Raw genomic sequence first — 13,285 nt, forward strand, 5'->3', positions numbered from 1 at the left:
AGAGCTTGCTTAGTTCCTTGCTTCAGCTTCAATCACAGCCAGTAAGAAGTTCTGAAATTCTTTTTTTGTTAAATTTTGAAAAATTAATCAGATAAATACTTTAATCCTTATGAATGGGGCAGTTTTTTCCCTGCTTGTTTCATTTTAGTTTAGCAGTTAGGCCTTTTACACTTGATTAGATTATTTTCTTTGGTCCATACGACTGTCTTTCAAAAATCCTTTAGAGGTAATCTGTAATAGTGAAGAAGTCTTTTCTTGTTGGATGTCACAAACGTGCCTGAAAAGAAGGTGGGTTTGTACTGGTGGGCTGAGTCTCTCTTCCCTGCTCTCCTTTCCCCTTCCTGCAAGTATGTTTTAAAACCGTCCCGTCGTCATCTTGTATTCCAGCTCCCTCTCTTCCCAAATCTATAATGCTCAAGTGCGCTGTGGATTTCAGTTGCAAGGACTGTTTGGCTGTCTGGAGCAAGAAGAAAAAGTCCAGTTCCATGTTTACAGGTGTAAGACTTGCTTCTCATTTCCTTTATGTGATACAGCTAGAAACGTTGGAAATGTTTGATGTGAAATTCTTCAACAGAACTGGGACCTGCCTTTAAATCGAGCTGCCCCAAAAGCTGGAGATGGCTCAGCACTGCCAGCAGCGAGCACCAGGCTGTCACCGCTGTGACTGTTGCCTTGGTGCCTGGTGCTGCCCTTCCAACCTCTGCAGGGAAGAGGTGACCCAAGTGGCAGAAAGGGTTCCCCTTTGGCTACTTAGGGAGTGCCACGTAAATAGCAAGGAAGGATTTATTAGTTCTGGGGACTCGATTCCCAGCTCTTCACAATGCTTTTTAGCGATTTGCTGCTTCTGGCAGTAAAGTGCACCAGGGTGCAAGCTGCCTTCTTTTCCTCACAGCTGGAAATGAGTTTTCATTAAGCACAAGGGTGCTGTATCAGCTCCTTTTGTTAGGATGTTTTCTTGCTGAAATCTGCCAGTTAGAGGCACGGGGTTGTTGAGAACAACCATCGGATGCTGTACAAAGGCAGATCCACACCAGATGCTCTTGGAAGGAGTGCTCGGACAGAGGTGTGACTTCGTGAGGTCATGACAATAGCTTGAGATCCTTGCAGTGTTTGGTTGCTTTCAGCCAGAAATACTGGCCAGAGCACGGCTCATCACCTTGCACCACAGTATCAGGGCTTTTGCTTGATCTGGAAAGGTTTGGCAGTTCAGGCTGTTTATCAGAGGACAGGCATCCAGGGACAGTGATCCTTTATGGCAGCCTCACTCGCATTTTGTCTTCAAAACAGAGCTGTGTTTATTGTGTTAAGAAAATGTCTAATACTGAGAAAACAGGCTGATGAGGTTTATTTTTACTATTGGTTCATTTCAACTTTTTGTACTTGTGGGAGAAATCAGATGGCCCAGTTACAAATGCAGAGCTGATGCAGCCTCAAAAAAATAATTGAATTTTTCCCTCACAAAGAGCAAAACCGTGCTAGGTGTAATTCTGTTTCAGTCCCCATTGTATCCAGCATGATTTTAGCATAATTTTGGAGTCCAGGGAGATTTCCTTAGCATCCCTATTTCACATGAGCTGTCACCTGAGGTGGTTTGTATTTCTTTAAATGTACTCTCCCTTGAAACTTAATCCTTAAATAGTTTGCATACGTTTTGAATGGTTGAGTTGCCTCTGATATGGGTGATTTACAGCCTTTATTTCTGAATAGATGTGACTTTTGCCTGTATAAGTTGTAAGTATGTAAAAACAGAGTTAAAATGTAAGAGTCTGTTCCAAGTTGTCCTCTGCTCAGCTGATACCGTGAATTTCTTTTTGGGGTCTTTTAAACCCCTGAAGTGTCCTAATATTTCTTACCAATAAAGGTCACTTTCTTACGTAGCCGGTGCAGTTGCTATTAAGTTAACCTACTGAGAGCCTTATGTCTTAAGGAGCCCTTATGATGAACTTTGCAGACAAAGTAGCTCTTATTACTAGCTTCCTAAATTTCTCCCTAAGGTAAAAATTCTGCAATCCACTTGAATCAGAAAATATTTCTATTCTTCCCTTAAACCTATTAATCTTTTAAAATAGTAATGAAAAATGAATGCACAGAAAAGCAGTTATACAGTGTACAGTACTGGTATACTGTATTATACGAATACAGTATTAGTGGAGTAAAAACTGCTCAGTGTTTCCTACCCCTGCTTTAATTCTGTCAAGGTTTTTGCAACCCGGTGCAGTCTGTATCTTGTTCTCCTGGTGTTGCGTGTCCAAGGTGCAGCCTTCCCTATCTGCCCATGCTGTGAAATCTTCCATCCGCCTGTCTCATCTTACTACTAAAGTACCTCGCCATCACTTTTCTAGCCTGGATGAAAGCAGTCTTGTCCCATTTAAATCAATTCTGAATATTGCATGAAAGTGCATTTCCCAAGCCTGTGGCTTTGATCGTATCATCTCTCTTTACATCTTCTTGTTAGTTCTTTCTTCTCTGTCATAGCCAATACTGAAATTCCAATATAATACCCTAGCATTATCTATCATCTCTCACTTGTTATCAAAATGTTGGTTTTCTGTCTCCTTAATGTCACTTTGCCCTTATGCTTTTGAACAGTTGTGGTGCTGCTTTGTTTTACATCCTTTCCACTTGGGAAGAGCTAACACTGTTAAATCGATTCAGTATGCTTCGCTGTGTCTTGGTGGTATTTAATTTACCTTGTATCACACAGCAATCTTGCAAAATGAGTATGACTAACTTTTCGATTAAGACCTAGAAAAAAAGTCTTTTCAGGAAGCCCTGGATTTGTACTTGTAGCAGCACATCTCGAGAACGGTATCTGCTGGGAAGACTTCTCTGTGCAGATGTTATGCAAAAGCTTGTAACACAACAGAAACTTGCTTAAGCGTCTTCGCTGACTAGAGAGAACAAGTCTGGCCCAGTGGCATTTCGAGATGAGTAGATTTGCATGCCATGAGAATTACCATCAGTTAGAAAAGCAAATTGTCCTGTGAAGGAAGATAAAGGGTAAAGTTCATAGCAGATAAGGTACAGCTTCAAGAATGATGAAATAAAGTACAACTTTTTTATGGTTCTGCTTGGTATTGAAGATCCAAAGCAAACTGGGTATGCATTTTCTGGTGCTTCACAAAGTAATTTGTGCAGGTACTGTGGGAACAAAGGTAGCCGTGCTATTTTGGCAGACTTGAAGCATTGCTTTGTGGCCTAATATGAGTGGAAGCTGCCTTGCTTCAGGAGCCAGATACTGGAATAATAATTGCACTTCTGTTCCACTGACCAAGTGCTTTTCTCCATGTACAAAACGGGAATGACACTGGTCCAACCCACAGTGCGGTTCCAAGCATTAAGTAACTGTTCAATACCATTCTGGAAAGCCAAAGGGTTTTTGTTGTTGTCCTTGGTGCCTTTGTTTTATTTTTAATGGATGCCTGAAAGTCTTAAGTCCAGTCTTGTCTGCCAGATTATTTAAAACCGTGCTACATTCACCAGTTCCCAGACAAGGTAGTTGGCAATGCTACTGTGTGGTAACTGCATTTATGATAAATAAATACAATAATCATCTTATTTGTTGAGATACCTAAATCTTTAACTATATCTTCAGTGTTCCCATAAAAACATTTGGGAGTATATGACTTAAAATAATCGGGAAGGTGCTAATCAGAAAACTTCTCAGCAAACAGTGGACTTCTTACTTAAGAGTTTTTATTTCTTTTTGGTAAATTAAAAATTTTACAGATTCCATGGAGGTCCTGAGTGAGATGTTTCTGAGACTCTGTCACAGAGGTGTGAGCACTGCCATAAGTACAGCTCAGTCAGTAGTGATGACGTGGAGCAGGAAACCTGTTCTGAAAGGTAGTGGGTACTAATTTATGGGGAGAGGGGAGGACTAAAACTAAGGAAATTCCCATTTTAAGGTTTTGAAGTAAGCACTGGAAATGAGATGCACTTTAAAATTCAGACACAACTCTGATACATTTCTTAGAAATTTTGTGGCATATTTCTTCTGGATTTACAGAGGGTACAGCACTTTTTTTGCTTACTTTACTGTAAAGGTAGTATGTGAGAGAAATGCATGAGTGCTGGAACAGACCCAGTAAATGCACAAAACCAGGGTATGAGCCAACTGCTAGTTCTGGCCATGTCTCTCTCCTGCAGTGTGGATGTATAATTCAAAGCACTACAGAGTGGGTTTTTTCCCTCCTTCTGTGGGGTGAAGCTTCTAAAGCAGAAAAGATTTATTTTCCAACAGCTTCCTTATATCATCTCTTGAAGTTCATATAAATTGTGAACACAGAGGTGGTTTATGATGAGGAGCAGAGATTCTTCTAAGACTCTTCCAAAATCTGCATATATGTGTACACGTGGATACAGGGTTTTGAAAATCTGGAAACTCCAGCTAGGAAGATGCTGTGTGATCATGGAGTCCAAAAGAATTGTGCAATTTTGCCATCGCTTCCCACTGAAACTGATAACAGGCATGAGAACTGCACGTGCTGGTCGCTGCTGTACATTGCCTGGCTTGGAAGGACGAGTGGCTTTGCATGTCTTAGAAACCCAGTATCTACCACAGAAGGGCTACTCTGGGGGCAACTTCTGAATCTCGATCGCTTTTTTAAAGCAGTGCTGCTTTATTAGGGGTGTGGTGACCGAGGGAAGGGTGGAGCCGGCCTCTTCGCAATTAAGAATAGTCTGGTTAGCAGCGCACTTGGCTTTGTCTCCCTGTGGTTCTGGGAGTTTCGAAGTAGGTGAGCAAGGAGATGTGTGCTGGTGTTGGGGTCGGGGGGTGGAGGGGGCAGGCTGAGATGGTAAGCCACTGGCCATCGTATTTGAGAAGTCGTGGCAGTGTGGTGAGGCTCCCACTGACTGGAGGAGGGGAAGCATGACCCCTTTTGAAAAAGGGAAAAAAGGAAGACCCCGGGAACTACAGGCTAGTCAGTCTCACCTCTGTGCCTGGCAAGATCAAGGAGCAGATCCTCCTGGAAACTCTAAGGCACATGGAAACTAAGGAGGTGGCTGGGGACAGCCGACATGGCTTCACGAAGGGCAGATCGTGCCTGACAAATCCAGTGGCCTTCTACGATGGGGTTACAGCATTGGTGGATAGGGTTTGGAAAGGAATTTAAAGGCCATCTACTTTCAACTCCCTGCCATGGGTAGGGACACCTCCCACTAGTCCAGGTTGCTCATAGCCCCATCCAACCTCCCATGGCCGGGGGGTGGAATTAGATGATATTTAAGGTCCCTTCCAACCCAAACCACTCTTCCATGACTGTGTGTCCAACAGAGCGGTGACACCTCTTGTCACCATCTATGTTTTTAGAGGCTCGTGTGCCAGTTTGTCAATTGAAATCTTTTGGGTTTTCCCAGCAATTGCCAAGGAACTGGAAAAACACTCTAAAATTATATTTTTTTTTTCTTACCCTGGGACTGTCCTTGGGGCAGGGAGAGGAAGGGGGGGGCTGGGCTGTGTGGAGTTTCAGGCTGGCAGCAGCTATCTTTCCAAGTGTCACTTCCAAGGTGATGGAGAAGAGTCCCAATTTTCTTGCTGTGGGCCACCGTTGTAAATTCATAACTCTTTCATACTGTCACAGCAATTCCATTTTTTTAATGCACATAAATATTATCCTTGACAAGAGAGGACACTGTATTTTAAGTGTTCCTCTGACAGATAGTGAAATACTACAGTAAAACTTCTGTGTCTTAGGACAGGCAATCACATATGCAGCAAAGGGACTTGAAATAAGAACTTTCCTGCTGCTGACCGGTTCCCAGCCCTTGTTAGAGGAGGGGCACGCTCCTGCGGTGCACATCACATGGAAATAGCTTTATTTCTGTACTACCCCGGCAGTTTGCATAGTATAAAAACTGCCAAATGTGTGAACTATTTTAGCCGTCAGCATGCTAGCTATTAAGATATAAATTCTACCATCAGTATTTCGGATGATTTCCCATAAATTATGGTTTACATACGAGGATTATGTTCAGATTATTGCAGCTTGAAATTGGCTGGCATCACATGCACTTTTATCATTGAAATACGATGTCCTTGCTGGCAGTAATTTCTTTTTGGTGTTTGATTTATTTTCAAGCACCTTAGTTTTACAACTCATGTATTGCGTGACAGGAGTGCAGCTACATGGGGCTTTATGATCCAGAGATTAGTTTGCGTCAACAACTGTTGGTTACCTTCCTTACCAGTTCTTCCTTACAATTAAGTTGTAGCTATTAGGAGTTTTGGAAGGTGGTGATTATTTTACCTAATGGTATAACTGAAATAGTCCTGAAGTAAGGATCAAAACCAGACAGGTAAAGATCTGGTTGTGATACCTCAAAGTATAGATAGAAGTACCCCAGAATGTGATTTTTGTTTTTCTGACAATACATGTGAAATGATCTGGTCTTTTTGTTCTCATGGAAGTTGCATTAAATGAACAATTCAGAGAAGACTCTTATAAAGGATTTTCCCACAGTGCATGTTTTGTGATATACTTGGGGAATGTATGTTTGATAATGCATAATGCCGTTGAACTTAGTTTTCCTGTGATGTTTTGAGCACTCACAGATGAAGGACTTCTTACTTGTAAACTTTTAATTGGACATATAAGTTTGTGAGGCTTTTAACTTTTTTGCTCAGCCAGGTGTTCAGCTGAGAATCCCTTAGCCACCTTTATTACTTTTTTTTATTTATTATTTATAGTTGAGAAACAGCAATAAGAAGGAGAGAAAGCAACACAGACAAAAATTATTGCTAACTCAGCCATTGAAAGTCAGGAAGTTGACCGGTCTGTAGATGGTTATTGCTAGATTTGATCTTTGCATATAATTTTACTTTGGCATCCCATTCATGCATGTGGTTTTTTTTGATGATGATGATGAACTCTACTCACCCCCGATTACACACACAGATAGGCATTGCATTTCCAGCAGAATGACAAAAAGAGTGCAGCAAAAAGTCATTCAAACAAGTGCATCCAGATTGGAAATCACACAAGTTAAACTGTAGTTGCATAACTCTGTGTTGTGTATAGTATGATTTTAACTGATATGCTTTCCCAGGAGGAAGATCCTTTGAACAGGAGAGCAACTTCTTCTTTATATTTTCTGGATGTTACTTTTGGAGAGCTGGGCCTGGAGAGAAGCAATAGTCCCTGGTTCTGCTTCACTGCAACGCTGTGTAGTGAAGGAAGGCGAGGATCAATACTGTGTTCATGTGAGTCTTTTGGGAGGGATTTTCATAGTGTCTTTGGACACTGTTTCTTCTTTCCCCCCCTAGCTTTCTGAAGGGAATATAAATTATAGCAAATTATTTCAGCAAATTAATCTCAAATACTCTGGCATTAGCTCCCAACTGTAAATGATAACATTGTCTAAAAGAATAAAAACCAGTCAACTGGGTCAAAATTTGAGAAGTTGAATATTTGACATATTCTTCCACTAATAAAAGTGAATAAAAATTCTTTTTAATTTCCTTTAAAAAATACCTCTAGTTTCACAAATCATTGAACTCGGCAGCAGACTTAAAATGGTAGCGCTATTGGCAAGTGTTACGATAAACCAATAGGTCTAGCTCTTATTGACACAACCATAAACTCGTGACTTTTTTCCCTTTTAATTTCATTGCAGCAAGAGTCAGAAAAAGTTCATGTTTATAGCCTCAATTATTTTAAAAGACTTCTATGAACAGTGAGACCACAGGAATACCCTGAAGAGGTTGTTACAGCAGGCTTATGACAAAAAATATTTATATGCAATGAGATGCTATCTCTTAAAAGAAAGTATCCTAATATAAGTCTTCAAGATTTTGACTGCAAATATCTGATGTCATTTGAGTAAGGCCCATTGTGTGAAAACTTGCTTGTATGGGCAAAGCTCCTTGGCCTCATGGGATCCTGTGGTAGCCTTTGTGCTGTGTGGCGTGGCTGGTTGGCGAGGGTTGGCTGTGTTTCCTGTCAGGGTGATTATTTTTTTGAGATATAAAGAAAGTCATATTTTATCTAATCTGTGTAAATGTAGGACAGATCCTCTGGTCTGTGTGGATGCGATGACCGTGAAGATGATGCCTTTTGAACATTGAACTTTATACGAGAATGTTTTTAACGTGAATATTCTCAGTTTGAAGATTGTCTGATCAAGGATGGCAGGTTGACTTTTAGGGCATCTAGTGCCATTTAACATGCCCCGGGGTATCCGAGACAGCGCGGTGGGCAGGATCCTGGAACATAAGAAATTTCTGCGGGTGAGGTGTCACTGTGTTTTAAACAGTATTGTGTTAAGGAAAGGTCATCATCTGCTCATCACAGTCTGCAAAAGTAAAACCAGACATGGGGTGTTAAAACTTTCTGTGTCTGGGAACTGGAGCTAAAGAGACCTAAGAACAAGTCTGAAGAACTGCTTTTTGTTGCTGGTGGTGGTGATTTTTTTTTCTGGACCTCTTTCTGTGTAAGAAACAAAACATTGTGTGTATATTTTAATAATAATATTTAAAAAGAACAAACTCAAAAAAATGAAAAGGCAAGAATTTTTATAACTTTCTTAGTCACTAACTTGATTATAGTGGATGTAAAAAGTGGTCCATTTTGGTAGTACATTATGTTACCATGGTAACATAGACTTACTAATTTAGAAACCCTTCGGGCTAGTGTTGAGAATGCTAACATTGCACTAGTATACCAAAACATGAAAAGACTTACTGTCAAAGTAACTGCTAAATGTTTAGGATGAGCCATGTAGATACATGTGGATTTTTTTCCCCCAATTTCTTATTAGTTTGCCAAGGAGTCATATTGCTAATATTATTAAAAAAAATAAACAAGTCTATGACCATAAAGCGATTTATATTCATTTATCTTAATGACTGCAGTGTTTTTCTTATTAATTTGTTTTATTTCCTTCTTGGAGTCGGACCTTTGGGCTTCCATTGTGAACCTGTTGTTATGTGCTTCCTGCTCCCGATAGGCAGGCTGTGCGCTCCCAGGGCAAATCCACTCATTCTGGGACTTCTGTGAAAATGGTTATGTATTTTGGTTGCCAATGACTGTATAGCATTTTCCAAGTGCTGGATATTAACAAATTTTGCATCATCTTATTAGCATGTGATTACAGATTCTTTCCAATGATATTGACTTATATCAGCTGTGCTTATATTGGGGCTGAGTTTTACTATTATTTCTGTGTATTTGGTTAAAAAAAAAAAACAACTGGTGATTCAGATGTCCAATTGACATACTATGTAGCTGGCAATATACTTAATCTTTTTTTACTTTATTATGTTAGTTGAGAATTAGAATTGTGAATGGTAGAGAGGACGAAATGCTAATATACATTAGGAGGACAAATACATGTTTCAGTGAGGTGTCTGTCACTATTTCTTACTATATTTATCATTTCCACTATCTCACCACAAAAAATGACCTGTTAGACTTCTTGCCATTGGGTAATTTCCTATACAGTGGCTAAACTGCTTGAACCTATTCCCATAACACCCTGTGAGGCTGCGGTGAGTCTTGGTTTCGTCTTTCCACTCTCCATCATATTTCAAAAGTCATGGCAGTCAGGGCAAGTGCCCACTGACTGGAAAAAGGGAAGCATCACTCCCATTTTTAAAAAGGGTAGAAAGGAGGACCCGAGGAGCTACAGACCAGTGAGCCTCACCTCTGTGCCTGGCAGGGTCATGGAACGGATCCTACTAGAGGCAATGTTAAGGCACAAGCAAGACAAAGAGGTGATCCAAGACAGCCAGGATGGCTTCACCAAGGGCAAATTGTGCCTGACCAATCTGGTGGCCTTCTGTGATGGAGCGACTGCATCAGTCAACAAGGGAAGACTGACCAATGTCATGTACCGGGACTTCTGTAAGGCCTTTGACATGATCCCACACGCCATCCTAATCTCTAAATTGGGATGACGTGAATTTGAAGGGTGGAAAAGGAATTAGCTTGATGGCCACACCCAGAGAATAGTGGTCAATGGTTCTATGTCCAGGTGGGGGCTGGTGACAAGCAGTGTCCCTCAGGGGTCAGTCTTGGGACCGGTGCTTTTCAATACCATTATCAATGACATAGACGATGGAATTGAGTGTACCCTCAGCAAGTTTGCAGATGACACCAAGCTGAGTGGTGCGGTTGATGCCAAAGAAGGAAGGGATGCCATCCAGAGGGACCTGGACAGGGTGGAGAAGTGGGCCCATATGAACTGCATGAGGTTTAACAAGTCTAGTGCAAGGTGCTGCACTTGGGATGGGGCAATCCCAGACATGAGCACAGACTGGGAGAAGAACTCGCTGAGAAGCAGCCCTGCAGAGAAGGACTTGGGGGATCTCGTGGATGAAAAGCTTGACATGAGCCAGCAGTGCGTGCTTGCAGCCCAGAAGGCCAACTGCATCCTGGGCTGCATCACCAGAGGAATGGCCAGCAGGGTGAGGGAGGTGATTGTGCCCCTCTGCTCTGCCCTCTTGAGGTCAGGGTTGGAGTTACATGATCTTTAAGGTCCCTTCCAACCCGAGCCATTTTATGATTCTTGCTGAAGCTGGTGTGGGACTGGCCAGGCACATGCAGGGTGCTGGGCAGTTATGTCCCTTTCCACCAGATCTCTCATAGTTTTTTGGCAATGTTTATTCACTCACGGTAGAAGATGACACTTGCTTTTGTCTTACATATCACTGTATATGTGCACAACTGAATTCATCACTTTGACCAAACCTACAGGCAAAAAGCAAGTTTCACCCAGTAAAATGCATCCGGGATTGAGCCAGGTTACAAATGATGCTTCCCTTCCTTGTCCTGCCTGCGGTTGCACAGGATTTCGTGGTGGGGGGACTGCGTTTGTGACGCATGCTGCCGAGTTATTCCAGCTATGCTTCAGCTGATCCCTCCTGCCACCCACCACTACCTCCCCCCTGCAAAAGTAAATGAATATTTAAAATCTGAATTACTTTATTTAGCAAGAAAAAAAATCAAATTTCCACATGCTGTGGTCCTTACAACTCAGTAACAGCAATGCTGGCATTTTGTCATTATCTAGAGCTAAAAAACTGTCTTTTTTTAACTGACTTAAAATGTATTCTGATATAAAGGTGTAAAAAAAAAAAACGCCAAAGCCTGCCTCTGACAGAAGTGCTGCCCGTGCTGTGGTGCAGCACACGAAAGCAGAGGCTGGTTTTGTTCTTTCCAGACCCCAAGCCAAGATGCGGCCTCCTGCAGCCCTTCTGACTCCAGCTGTTTCTGGGCCAGGCTGGGAAGTGCGGGCAGGGGTAGCTCTGCCCTGGCATCTCCCTATCCCGTCACCTGGCTCAATTTTCTGCTCTTCAATTGCACTTGTTCGTATGTATTTTTTCCCCGTGAAAGGCACTGTGGTATATATGAAGCATCGCACTGACTGAACAAACTGCCCCCTCCCTACCTTCCTCTCAGAAGTCCTTCCTTTTTTCCAGCAAGCTGATGCTGGGTTTCACTCTTCTAGTTGTCGTTACATAGCCAGACCACTTAATGATGGTACCATGCAAGCCCTTTGGAAGGAAGAGTCAAGTTGCATCGAAGGCTGTTGCTGGAGCACAAAGTTCCTATTGCAGAGAAGCAACAGCATCAGCTTCTAGGTGTGTCCTAGAAGATGCGTGTGTGGCACCAAGAAAATGTAAAAATGCTCCAAATATCTCTGTGGTTTATTATGCTCACCTAGTTCTACCGCCAAACACAGTGGGTTTGGGGGTTTGGTGACGGAGCACTGGAAGCAGGCTGCCCAGGGAGGTTGTGGAGTCTCCTTCTGTGCAGATATTCAAGGCCTGTCTGGATGCCTACCTGGGCAGCCTGCTCTAAGGAACCTGCTTTGGCAGGGGGGTTGGACCCGATGATCTTTCGAGGTCCCTTCCAACCCCTTCAATTCTGTGATTCTGTGGGTGAGCTCCAACTTTTGTGTCCCACGTAACTCCAGGTGTTTAACAGAGGCACCAGCTCTCGCTGTGCTCTGCGGGGACAGCTCAGCATGGTCGCTGCGGTGGTGGGGCTGTCCCTTCCCACAGAGCTGCAGTGCCCTTACCTAGGGCCTTAGGGTATTGTCTGGTGGGGTGCTGAAGGTTTGATTATTTTGAGCACCAGTGCTGTCTGGAGTGGTTGGATTTTTATAAAAATGTCCCAGGCTCCTTTTCAAAGCGTGTTATTTGGATAATTTTTTGTCATACATTGTTCTACGAAGGCAATGTGCATCCTCTTTGTGCCTGAGTATATTTGTGCCTGGTTCATCCTTACTTCCCTCACCATGTGAGAGTAAGTTCTGTGGTACCTTATCCACCAGCGATGCTCCTAATGAGGAGAGACATCTTGCAGCAATGCTCATTCAGAAATTTTGTTCTCGGTGTCCCATGCTTTTATTCACCTACGTGATAATATTCGTTATGCTTGATGAGGCCGGGCAGAAGGCTTCAGTCCCATGAGTTTTGCTGTTGATGTCAGTGACACAAGTTGCATGTTTTCTCTCAGTCTGGCAAAGGAATAGACAGAAAATAGAGCTGTTGTCAGAGCTAGAATTAACATACCATATGGTGTCTACATCACCTTTGTCTTGTATGATTGTTTACTGTGGAAAAAATCATCAGAAACAGCCCTTATTTTCAAGCTCAAGTCTTCAGCACAAATTGTTTTTTTGTTTTCTTCCCCAGGTTTCTGCATATTGTGTGTAGAGGCACGCTTGGTCTTAAACTAGAAAAAACAAACAAACAAACAAAAAAAACCCACAACTAATTCTTCAGGTGTGAAAGTTAACCTAACTATGATTCTTTCTGAAGAATTATTTTCTACTACTTCTTATATTTCAAAGCAGCAATGTTATTGAGAATTCCCAGTAGGCTGGTGTTTATTTTTCTTAAATGTAGTCAATATAAGCTCTGATCCATGCATCTGTTACTGATGTTTTCTCTTGTTGTTTCTCCCCAGTTTGCTGTTTCCTATTGCTTTAGTAAAGAAGTCAGTCTGAGGGTTTTTTTTTTTTGTTAGTTTGTGTTCTGCACAAGAGGTTATATTTCATTTGTGCTGGTATTTTAGGACTTGAAGTCAAAATTGCTTCAACAAGTGATCTGATAGTGTGGTAGTAGTGTGATAAAGCAGGATTTCATTTTTGTATCTCTTCTAGAGTTTAGTCCCGCTTCACCAGTCTGAAAGATTTTAGTTTTGTCTTTTCTAAACTAAACCGATGATACGAAGAGGATTCAATTGCTGCACTACACAGATTCAAATAAGGAAGAACCGAAAATACAAGTCTGGATAAATGCTTAAAATTCAAAAGAATATAAAGAGGTAAAAAC

The 13,285-nt window shown here is 41.9% G+C and overlaps 1 protein-coding gene across 2 annotated transcripts in view; it reads left to right on the forward strand.

The window, feature by feature from the left end:
* FAM110B (family with sequence similarity 110 member B) overlaps window positions 1–13,285 on the forward strand; it is a 108,472-nt gene that overhangs the window by 61,167 nt on the left and 34,020 nt on the right. Inside the window, exon 3 of one of the 2 annotated variants that reach the window (XR_010829690.1) lies at window positions 3,730–3,846. The exons of the other annotated variant lie outside the window; for it this stretch is intronic. The gene's annotated coding sequence lies outside the window, so the exon portion shown is untranslated. The remainder of the gene's footprint in view (window positions 1–3,729; window positions 3,847–13,285) is intronic. 2 annotated transcript variants of the gene reach the window in all.

This window comes from Anser cygnoides, chromosome 2 (genome assembly GCF_040182565.1).
Source record: "Anser cygnoides isolate HZ-2024a breed goose chromosome 2, Taihu_goose_T2T_genome, whole genome shotgun sequence".
Taxonomy (NCBI): domain Eukaryota; kingdom Metazoa; phylum Chordata; class Aves; order Anseriformes; family Anatidae; genus Anser; species Anser cygnoides.